The sequence below is a fragment of the Bidens hawaiensis genome, unplaced genomic scaffold (assembly GCF_021521415.1).
Source record: "Bidens hawaiensis isolate Kalapana, Puna unplaced genomic scaffold, B.hawaiensis_p1.1 tig00010563_1, whole genome shotgun sequence".
NCBI classification, from domain to species: Eukaryota; Viridiplantae; Streptophyta; class Magnoliopsida; order Asterales; family Asteraceae; genus Bidens; species Bidens hawaiensis.
This window is the reverse complement of record NW_027491806.1, coordinates 1-12,178: the sequence shown is the minus strand read 5'-3', so window position 1 is coordinate 12,178 and position 12,178 is coordinate 1. Positions and strand designations below refer to the sequence as shown.

At 37.2% G+C, this 12,178-nt stretch overlaps 1 pseudogene; it reads right to left on the bottom strand.

Annotated features, from left to right (window-relative positions):
• Positions 1 to 4,372: 4,372 nt before the first annotated feature.
• LOC143535516 (7-ethoxycoumarin O-deethylase-like) lies at positions 4,373 to 7,109 on the bottom strand (annotated as a pseudogene).
• Positions 7,110 to 12,178: the final 5,069 nt, after the last annotated feature.

Here is a 12,178-nt window from a genome sequence, read left to right as displayed (position 1 = left end):
TGTATTGTTTGAGGAGACCGAGCCTGCTGGGGATGAAGCTGATATAGAAAGTGAGGAGCTTGTACCGTTTGAGCCAGAGGTTGAAGCTGAACAAGGTGAATCTTCTGAAAAGCGCCTGAAGATAGAACAAAGGTGAAACATGATCTGAAGCGGAAGGCTACCGACAAGCCTTCTGTTGGTGTAACTTCGAGTAAAGCTGAAGGTGCTGAGGAAGAAGAATAAGAAGAGCAACAGACCTTAAAGCGTTTGAAGAAGCTTGCAGACTCCCAGAAGTCTTCCAAGCTCATCGTCAAGCTTCCTGGGAAAGGTAAACCTTCCTCTACCCCTGACCCACACACAGCCTCACCCAAAACCTTAGCAACGACCTTTAAGGACCTAAACGTAGACAAGATTCAGATTCCCATCTATAAGAAACCTAAAAACAGAATCAAAGCCAAACCAACCAAAACCAAGTTACATGACTCACCAGACTACTCACCTGAACCTTCACCCACACAAACAGACCAACCAATACCATCATTCCTAGGAAACCTACCTCCCTCACCACCTCCACAACAACCTCAAACCTCTACACCACCTGAGCAACCAAAAACCACCGAACCTGTACCTACCTCAATATTCACTTCATCCATCTTTAGTTCACCAATCAAATGCACCAGCATTTGGACACAAACCTTTACCGCCTCGTCACCTACACAACCAACATCATCAACTACCCAACCCGAAGCCACCACACCACTAATCTCAACACCACCAATCACCAAAACCTCACCATTGCCTACCCAATCCATCATACTACCATTCCAAACAGCATCACCAACCATCATATCCGACACTCCACCGTCCACAATCCTCTCACCCAAACCCATAGCCAAAGGAAAGTCTTCGACACCTCCGGTATACGCTGATCCTATCCTCGATAGGATCATCGCCCTGGAGGTATCAAATGCTAAGAGGGCTGAGCGAGAGCATGTATTGCTCGAGTATATCAAGAATCAGAAGAAGAAGAAAGAGCGTGAGGACGCCATGGAGAAAGCTAAGTTGGTGACCCGTGTTGAGATCCTGGAAGAGCAGCGAGAGCTACACTATGGCTTGATTGAAAATCAGAGGTCCTGGATCAACCAACTGCAGACATGTATCACAAATCAATAAGAACTCCTCAACAAAGAAGTGCTGGACAATGCCTATCAACGAGCTGAGTATAAAAAGGTGTCTGATCGGGTTGAGACACTGGAAAAGAACATTCATGCAGCTCACATTCTAGAAGAAAGGCTGTTCAAGAAGGTTGAGGACACTACTACTGAATGGGATGTTGGGTTGGAGGCGACTACCTCTAGGGTGTCTATGCTAGAGGGACAGTTAGCCTCATCTACCTCTCTCGAAACACTTATTGCTGAGAACACACAGTTCAGAACGAAGATAGAGGCAATTCAAGCTAAGACTGCAGAGCAAGATCGTCTGAATGAGCTCCAGCTGAAGGTTAATGAGGAGATGACTAGTAGATACAAGGCAGCCTCAAAGCTTATTGGTATGTGTGACGATGATTTTACTACGCTCGAGGCTCGTCTTGACTCGGTATTTGGAACCTGGAGGAAGTCTGCCACCATCGCACAGATAGGTGGATCCCAACCTACCGCAGGTCCGAGTGTGGCTGTGCGAGCTGAACAGGTTGGAGGATCTGAAGGAGAGGCGACTGTGGTCGGGTTGCACCAAAGATCAGCCAGGCAGCAAGTGTTTTAGGAACCAGCTTGGGAATGACTCACGTTAAACAACCTCAACCCCAAGCTGGTGGTGTTGATGAAGGTGGAGATGGTAATGATGAAGAAGAGAGCGATAATGAAAGTGATGATGAGGATGAAGAAGAAGATGAAGATGTGGATGACCATGTCCACGATAGTTTCGATGATGATAATGATGACAATGACGGAGGTGATAGTGGTGATAGTGGAGCCGGTGCGATGGGTGGTGGAGGTGGAGGTAACACTCAATCACCTCCACATACTCAAGAGACACATAAATACCCTGCCGCATACGAGGCCGCAAAGAAGGTGAGAGAAGATGAGGAAGGGATCGAAAATTTATATAACGAGTTGTTTCCTGCAAGTAATCTTGTAGGTGTCATTGATGAGTTCATTGAAGCCGGGAAAACTCTTGAACCGGTTCAATCTCATCTGGCTGAGGAAGTTGAAGAAGACGGCTACATCAACTACTCGCCGAATCCAGACACACCACCTACTGATGTTCAAACGACTGAAGCACCTGTCACTGATCCCGTCATTGATCCAGCCGCCAACTTGTCACAAGCACCAAAGAAGAAGAAACGAAAGACACACTACGTGACAAGTCGCGCTAGTTCCCACTCCCTCAACTATCCGTATCACGATGATTCTCTGATTGTATACGCTCGATACGACATGGAGAAAAGCAGTTGGGTCATTAGTCGGGCCAGCGGAGACCTCATCTACCTCGCCCACAAAGAGCTATGCACTCTACCTGAGCTTGATATCAACTACTTGAGAAAGGCTTTGGGACCCGAGGATTATGAAGAGAATCTGGATGGCTGGATAACACGTCACCTGAAGCATCAGTCAAAGAAGGGATACAAGGATTTTGAGTTGAATAAGGGTAGAAAGTTCAAGAACCCAAAAGAGATCGACCCAGCTACCGGAAAACCTAGAGTGATGTGGAGGTATGGGGAACCCAAAGACAGTCTCATCATCTACCATGGTGACCCTTTACTCCAAACACTCTCCGAGACTTTATTGGCTCAGAATTCGACAACAAAACAGGAGAGGCCATCATACACTGCAAGAATATGCACGAACTTCGTGTATTTGACGAGCACGAGCTGATGGGACTTTGCAAGGAAGACATTCTGAAGCTCTACAACTCGCCTTTGGGCAAGGTCAAAGACATTGTCTGTCAAAACACTGACCGGATAGTTGATGCTTTCAACATGTTCGTCAAGAGACTTGTTGAGATTCCACTATCCGAGGAAGGCATTCTTTAGTATGACGCGGACGGCTTCCAATAATAAAGACTAGAGGGAGATTGTTAGGTCCCGTTTTGTTCAATTTAAGTCTTTTGTATTGGAACCTTGTATAGGATTTAATTATGTATTTTGTATTTGTTTATGTTTGGGCCCAAGGCCTTGTAAAGAAGCCCATTGGGCATGATATGATATGAAACAACTTCTCATACATGCTCCTATAAATAGAGAAGCATGCCATGAGAACATAAAACTTTTGCCAAATCTTATCCTCTTGTTCTCTCTCTTACTTCTCTCAATAAAACCGAACATAAACCCTCAAGATCCAAGACCAAAGATAGCTTGGTGTGATATTCCGCTAGCACCAAGTTTGGTTGATCCAAGACACGTTGTTAGATCCAACAGGTTGGGACCTACAGCTTATTATTTTATTTTGAATTATTGTACTTTGTTATTTGGACAAGTTGTACTTGAGTTATTGAATGAAATGAATAAATTAATCATTATCACTTAATAATGTTTTGGGCATTTGATACAATTAAAGTTGTGCCCTAACATGTTCCGCCGTCTATTAGTCGGGGTGGTACATGACCTCTCATTATAAGAATATGAAATTTGAAGTTCTTATAACGCCCTTTTCACGAACAACAAATAAAATGGATCACATACATACATGGATAACATACACCAAAAGTTGTGCTTTTAAAGTTTTCATAAAAAAGGTGGGTTTCTTAAAAAGACTTCTCATATATATATATATATGTTTACTGATGGGATGAAATAGGAACTCCTCTTAAAGAAAAACCATAAAAACTCATAAAGAATTATTTTTAATTAAAAAAAAAGTTTTTGTAGTTTATTTTTTTCTATTATTCTTATATGTTGATATTATTAAAAAAAAAAAAGAAAAAAAAAAGAAAAACCCCTCGTTGGTGTAGTGCATATATGTAATAGTGTGTATTGCATATAATACAACATTATTGCGCATATTTGACCCATTATTGTATATATGCAATATAAGGCTAATGCACACATCGAATATATTCTAGTACGTATGTGTAATACTACACTAACGCACATGTGCACCACAGCATTTTTTATTTTATATATATATTTTTTGCATATAATACAACACTACTGCACATATACAATAAAAATACTGAATATATGAAATTAAACACTATTAAACATAAAAATACACAGTATTGCACAGTAATACATACATGCACAAAATATAAGAAGAATGGAAGAAACAAAAATTCGAAAATATTTTTTTTACTTTTTACTAAAAATAATTTCTTTAGGGGTTTTAAAGTTTTCTCTCTAAAAAAGAGTTCTTTTTTCTCTTTATCCTCTATATATAGATGTGCGCGCGCGCGCGTGCTAATGAAATGGTAATGGGACAACATATAGAGGATTGGCTTTCTGTATAGTAATTCCAAACCTCTCATTCAAGTCCAGATCATTGGGTTGAGTCCTCGTGTCAAGCTGCCAATTGAAATTATTAAGTAATGAGCCCAACACCAAGGGGATAATACGGAGTGCAAGTGGCATTCCCGGGCATATTCTTCGTCCACCTCCAAACGGAACTAATTCAAAATCTTGTCCTCGAACATCAATGGACGATGACAAGAATCTTTCTGGCTTGAACTCTCGTGAGTGTTCCCAAATGGATGGGTCTCGTCCAATAGCCCATGCATTCACAAGCACCTGGGTTCCTTTTGGGATGGTGTATTCATTGAGTTTCAGTTCGTTCTCAGTCTTACAAGGAAGCAAAAGGGGGACCGGGGGGTGACCTCGTAGGGTCTCTTTTACGATACAAGTTAAGTATGGTAGCTTCAAAACCTCATCCTCTTTTATGATGTTTCCTTTACCAATAACCTTTTCAAGCTCGTCTTTAGCTTTGGCCATGATGTCTGGGTTACATAGTAGTTCTGTCATTGCCCATTCAATTGTGCTTGATGTCGTATCGGTACCAGCAACAAACGTATCCTTCATCACCAAGCATATTAACACTTAAGTAATATTCGAACCAATTTAAAATTGTATTTTCATTTGTAAAGTATGTTGAAATGAAAAGGACAGAAAGAAATGTTTTAGTTTTTCAGAAATTCAACACAACTAGTGTAAATTATTATAATATTTTTGAAGCTTGTGGAGGTAATAGGAACCGGAAGTCAATTTAACCAAATGGCGTACCAGAAAGAATGCTTGTTCAAATTTATGATATTATAGTCGTTGACCTTTTCAAGAAGGGATGTTATATACAGATAGCATGGGATGGTCTTTGTACATGCAAGGCATGTACAGACCGTGTAAGCGTGCATGACTCGTACAAACCATGCGTGCACGATAAATGTATGAAGGGAACAAATTGGCAAGATTTTATAGTCTATGCGACTGGTATAGTCCTATACGAGTCGTATAGGCCTTTAGCGCCTACACGACTTGTATAGAACCCCTCCAAGTTGTATAGTTCATAAACTAGCTTGTATAGACCCTATTCATGTCTAATAGTTCATGTGTCATATAAAATACAATAAAAAACTCTAACTATTAGTTCGTACGTATAGGGCTATATGATGCACAGAAACACAAACTGACACATACATGCCAAAACCTGACAAAATGTTGGGTCTACACAAGTCATATAAGCCTTATATAGTGTCCGTATAATCATCCTGGTGTCCACGTATCACATGACTTTAAAAAATAATTATTGAGGTCATACAATTTTTTGAGGTTTCCACTGTGTCACAAAAATCTAATATTTGCTAGCTTTATTAGAAATCTGAAATCTCACAAAGCATGATAAACGTAGGAAAATTCGAATGGTATTCTATTTAAAAAGTTAGTTAAATGGTGTCAAATAATCAAAACCTTACTGGGAAAGATCAATATTAAAAACCATAAATACTTTAGAAAAAAAATATATATATAAATTCTAAACAGAAAAATTATACAATTTAAAGTAGCAAGTTGATTATTAAATATTTCGTATAGGAAAAACATAAAATGATTATTAAATGTTATTTCTGATAAGAATAACAAAAAAATTGAAATTCAGTTTTATCACAGGTCCAGTTCTGAAGTCGCCAGAACTAATAATATTATGCACCAAATACTTGTTTAGATTATAACAAATTCATTGGATCCAAAAACAACCGTAAAAAAATAGATTGTTTAGGTCTTAAATCTTGATAGGATCAAACAAAACAAAAGGATGCAATGATTTACTCACCAAAAACAACATCTTAATTTGTGTTCGACTGAGTTCATCCGGATTATCTTGATTCATTTTTAAACACACGTCCAACACATCATCATGCTTCACTTTGCTTTCAGTTGTCAACCTCTCGTTAATCAACTCGTCAAACACACCAAGAATCTTCTTAAAATGTTGATCTAGCCTCCTCCGGACGCCTTGCGGATCAATCTTTCTTAGCACTGGGAAATAGTCCACCAGATTTGGCCTCCCCGCCTCTATCATAATGTTACCAACCAACTACTTAAACTCCTTGCCTGAATCCTCGTGTGGGTCCATTAAATCTTTGGAGAAAACAGTGTTTGACAGAAGATTCAGTGATGTTATGAAAGCTGCATGTCCTATATTGACAGAATCATTTGACAAACTGGCTTTCTGACAGTATGCTATAAGCTCTTTTACTTTCTCACTACGTAGATATTCACCCGCATCAAGCGATCTACCCGATGAGATGCCAGAGTTCATTATATTGCGTAGGGTGCGCCACTGCGAGCTTATAGGCATAAAGCTAATTGAATACCTATAATGGTTTTGTGCGTGTAACGCGTCCGGAATACTACGCGAGCTAAAGGCTATATCTTGCTTTTGGAGGATTTCTTTCGTGCCAGCCGGAGAGGAGATAACAATTGTGTTAATTTGACCAAGTTTTAGTGACATTATAGGGCCATAAACTTTGGCTAGTTGGGCTAGAGATTGGTGTGGTTGGTTGCCTAGCAAGTGGAGGCTACCGATGATCGGCAAAGGTTTTGGGCCTGGAGGGAGGTTATTGATTGTGCCGAACATAAACATCAAGAGAGTGGCTCGGACAAACGCGTAAGATAAGAAGGGGCCAACAATGAGGAGAGAAAACTCCATTGAGGAAGTTGTTGAGTGTGATCCAAAGAGCTAATTCATATAGAATAAGTGATTGTTACGTCGGCATTGGAACAACATGTAATATTAAATTCATAAACAGAAGACTATAAAATTGGCTGATTAATTTTCTTTCCTATCGCCATCGGTCACTAACTAAAGACAAAAATTAAACAGTTGACAGTTGTCTTTTAAACAACAATAAATTCGTGTTAGATATATGGTTAAGTTTACCTGCTACACACCACCTGGTAATCATACAAATCGTATAGCAAAAAATGATAGACAATTCGGATAATCATAGACACAAATCGAATAGCAAAATATATACGATCTGTATGACATTTATAAGATTCGTATAGTTTCATAAAAGAATCGTATAAGAATGTATAATTTAAAATTTAGTAGCATCTATAATATACATAAACGAAAACATTAAAATTCTACGTGTCGCGATATGGTCGCTCCCCCCTTTATGAAAGCCACCCGATTGCTTAATTTTTAAATTGTGAACTCTCGTTGATTTAACCCGGTTTGATGCGGGTCATAGTAATTCCTAACCATCTTAATTTCAAGTTCACGGCTCCCTAACCCTAAGCCCGTCCTTAGCATCATCACCTTCCTCGAGAACCTTCTTCCTCAAACTCTCACACCACCAACCAGCACCACCACCAACCACCACACAGACGTCCACGTTGCCTCATCTCCGGCTTCAGCGACAGCGGCGGAGTCTCCGATGACTTCCTATATACTCGAAACGCATCCGTCCGTGAGTTCTCTGTTATCGCGAATATGCTGAAGAAGATCGAGCCGTTGGATAGCTCGGTGATCTCGAAAGGCGTTTCGGAAGGATTCGATGAAGCAGATGATTTCCACGATGCTTGGATTGCTTCCGTCGGATCAGTTTACGGTTATGGTTAGGGTTTCTAAACGGCCGCTTGAGCGGTTGCTGTCGTCGTCGTTTATCACAGGTAAATTGAGATTAATTAGTACATGATTTTGTGTTTTTATGTTAATAAGTAGTGCTGTTTTATGCTAATTTGTGCAATTTTATGATAATTGTCGTTATCGTTTATCACAGGGTAAATTGAGATTACCTGTGGTTTTGTTCGTTAATTAGTACACGATTTTGTGTTAATATTTGTGTTTTTTGTACAAGAGAATTTGTTGATTGGCTCTTATTTGATTTCTGTGAGTGGTGTGTATGGTTAGGTTCGTTTATTGGCGAAACCGAAGCCATCAGTTAGTTGATTTTATTAACCAATCGGTTTTTGATTAGTTTGTCGGTTTTTGGTTCGGTTAGGTTAGGTTCGGTTAATAACCAAAACCAAACCTTGAGCTAAATGTTTTAATGATTCCGCAATAGATTAGCTGAGTGCCACATAATAGAAAATCTAATAAGCTCCTCATGGCATTAATTGTTATTCATAAACTGCAAGGATTATGTAGTATATTCTAATAGATTGAATAATGAATTTGATGTGAAGGTCTTCAATCAGTATTAATTTGCATCAAATAGTTAATTTCGTGTGTATTGTAGTTAATCATTTAGGTTTTGGAAGGACATGAGATATTTGTAATCTTTTCATATTTTCTATATAAATTGTATGATTTCTTTACCAGCGGTTGAGATAGTCCTCACTGCACATCCCACTCAGATCAACAGGCATATTCTTTAATATAAACATGTTAGAATTTTTGTAAGTTATTTCATTATTTGTTGAGAAAAAGTTTTGGCTACATTATTAATAAAGTAATATGACTTTTATTTGTTTCTAATGTGTTGTACCATCACTCATCAGATCAGGTACCCTTAATTATGTTGTTAAGTGCAATGGAGCTACTGGCCTACTGCAAGGCCATTATGTATGCTGAAAGATGATAAAGAGCTTTCAAAGAATTGTTTTTTTATGATTATTCAGAAATTATGGTGATGTCAGGCTCTGATGCGTATTTAAAGGGTGCAAACTACTGTCAAAACATGGAGGTTTGTTAATTGTTACATATTTCTCCAATTTACATTAATTTTAGTCATATTGAAAGAAAATTAAAGTCTGATTATGGTTTTTGGTAACCATTTGGGATTGAGTTGGGCATTTGTTGATCCAAATACAAAAATGACACAATCTCTTTAGAAATCATATTTATTTTCTTGTTTTATATTACATGTTATATGAAATAGCTGCATAAACTAGCTTTTTTATGTTTAAAAAAAAGCTTCTTTTTGTTTGATGTTATTTGGTTGCAGTTTATTCGGCGAAAGTTGGTTTCATTATAGGCTACAAAAATTCAATAGAGATGTGAGAAATTTGGCCCAAAAAGTGGGAAATGTTCAATCTTTTTTGTTGGAATGGCAATCAAAAGCCCGATAAGAATCAGTGAAGCAAGTGGAAAGTGGGCATTGCAGGGTACATTTGAGGATCTTGAAGTGATAATGGGCCAAAATTTGGGACCGAATTGAAGCGGAAGTGCACCTCCAAACATTGAAGGATCATTTGCAACAATTGGAAACTTAATGTCTAGACATAGAGCCGCTGCAAATGCTACTAAGTCTAAAGAACAGATTCAGGACGACCCGTCTTATATTGAATACTTTTTTGATCCATAACTTCTGTGTTAATAAACCTATAGGTTTCTTTTGGCTCCACCCGTGATTGAATCTTTTGGATGGGAATCTGTATTCTACATGTTTGGAATTGTACGGTAAGGTAACCAAGTTTTGTCTTCAATTAAGTATTTTTAGCGGATGTTGATTAATTTGTTTAGCTTTACATTTTAAGGTTTAGGGTTTCAGATTGTCGCAGAAGACCCACCTCTGACTCGACACTATCTGACCAACAAAAAAAATTGTTATTTTGACCCGTTACCCAACCTATTTAACCGACTGATTCACATAATATTTGAAAAGATGGAATCAAATATTGTTCATTTTACAGTTTTAAATTTTTCGTGCAGGTGCATAAGTATGCAAAACGATTGTGTTATTGTCACCTGCAATAGCCAATAAGATATAACCTTAGGCCTTAGTAATAACTAAACACTTCAGTTAAAATTAACTTCGACCAACATTAGTGATTTATTCAAAGGTATTAAGATAATGATTTTTTAAAAGTATCCAAGTTGGTTGTGCGTGTGCTTAACTTTAAACGAACAAACCGGACATGTTTTGTTTATGTTCATTTGGTTCATGTGTGGGCTTATTCCAAAGAATATGTTTAAATTTAGTTGGATTAAATGGATTTTTATTCATGTGATTTTGTTTTCGATTAAAATAGTGTCACGAACTACAAAACCAACCAACCATCCACCACCATGTAACACATAAATACGCCTGTCAAACAATAAATTTTATAGTTAAATAAATAAATTTTACTCAAAATAAAATGAAATTTCACAATATCAAAAGTTAATTGGAGGAAATTGATACTATATACCATTAGCGGCTATTCGACTAAGAATCAACCAAGCCCACCTATAAATTTACATATCTTAATTGAAAGAGCCCAAACGTTAAAAAAATAAATGATGTAACAAACTAATATATACGTATTAAATCAAAACAAACTCTGTTGAAAAATAAAACAATCATTTCAAAAAATAAAATAGGAAAACAATTAAAAACAAAATCTAAGTAAACCTCCGTACCACGGGGCTAAAGGCTAGTAAATTTATAAATTTTGAAACACATATAATTTATTAAAATACAAGTGTTTTAAAAGTAGGGTATAAAAGGGGCAACTTTGTAGAATAGTAACTAAGTTTAAAGTTTATTCTAATTAAGTCACTCATATTTTATTTTGTCTTAATTAGGTCACTTAACTTTAGTTTTGTCTCAATTAGGTCACTCAACTTTCAATGTGTCTCAATTAGGTCACCCAATTTTCAATTTTAGCTCAATTAAGTTACTTAACTTTCAATAAATGTTCTAGTACTATCTTTTTTACCTTCATATTATATGTTCATATATAACTAAAAACGTCATTCAAAACAACATTTTTTTTATTTTTTATCAGTAAATATATCACTTACAATGATATAGCAGTTGTCCCTCTAGTTTTAAAAAAAAATTGAAAGTTAAGTGACCTAATTGAGACAAACTGAATGTTGAGTGACCTAATTGAAACAAAACCAAATATGAGTGACTTAATTAGAATAAACTTGAAACTTGGTTACTATTCTATGGTGTTTTCTCTTCTTATTATTAAATCAATCTCTACCATCCCAATCTAAAATCAATGAATTATATTCCTTCTCACGCTTCTCTTTTTTGTTGTCCTTTGTATTTTAACCATATCCCATGATTATAATATGAAAAAACATCTTTTAAAGGATCCGAAATACAACAAAGTTTAAATGAGATGGATTTTCGGTTTTGAAAATGATGGATGCACAGGTCAACCTACGACTTTTCATGATAGTACCATCTATCTATATTTTATACTTGTTAGCTTTCATATATCTTTCTCCATATCATATCCCACTCTAAATATCACAAATTTGTTCTCTCTGATAACCATTTGCTTTACAATCAGTGACGAACCTACCGCTTAACCACAGGGGTCGGCCGCACCCTGTGATAAAAAATAATTAGTGTTATATATACGAAGTACTGATGTTCCACCCCTGTAAAATTTTGACATCCACCCCTATGAAATACTGACATCCACCACGCGGCCGCTATGGGCTGTATTCCAGAACATACCCACCGTTTTTAGGTATTTTCCCTATATAAAGCCCCCTAAACTCAACCTTAAACATATCCTGAAAGCCACATCCGATTTTGGGGAGTTCCAAGGCTTAGGAGTGCATCTTTTGGTGACTTTGGAGTGGAAGAATCATCCGGTAGTGCGTGTATTAGTTGAAGACGAAGAATACGGGCTTTATCTTTCGTTTCTTTTGTTTTCGTTTATTTACCGCCATGAGTTCTTCGCTGCTTGTTTTATTTAAACTTGCGATGTTAGGCTAAATTGCATGAACTACTTAGGCTTATGATGAACCTACTTTGATGTTTTGATTTGACTGGGATTATTTATTGTCATGGTTTTATGGTTTAGTAAAAGATTATTTATTTA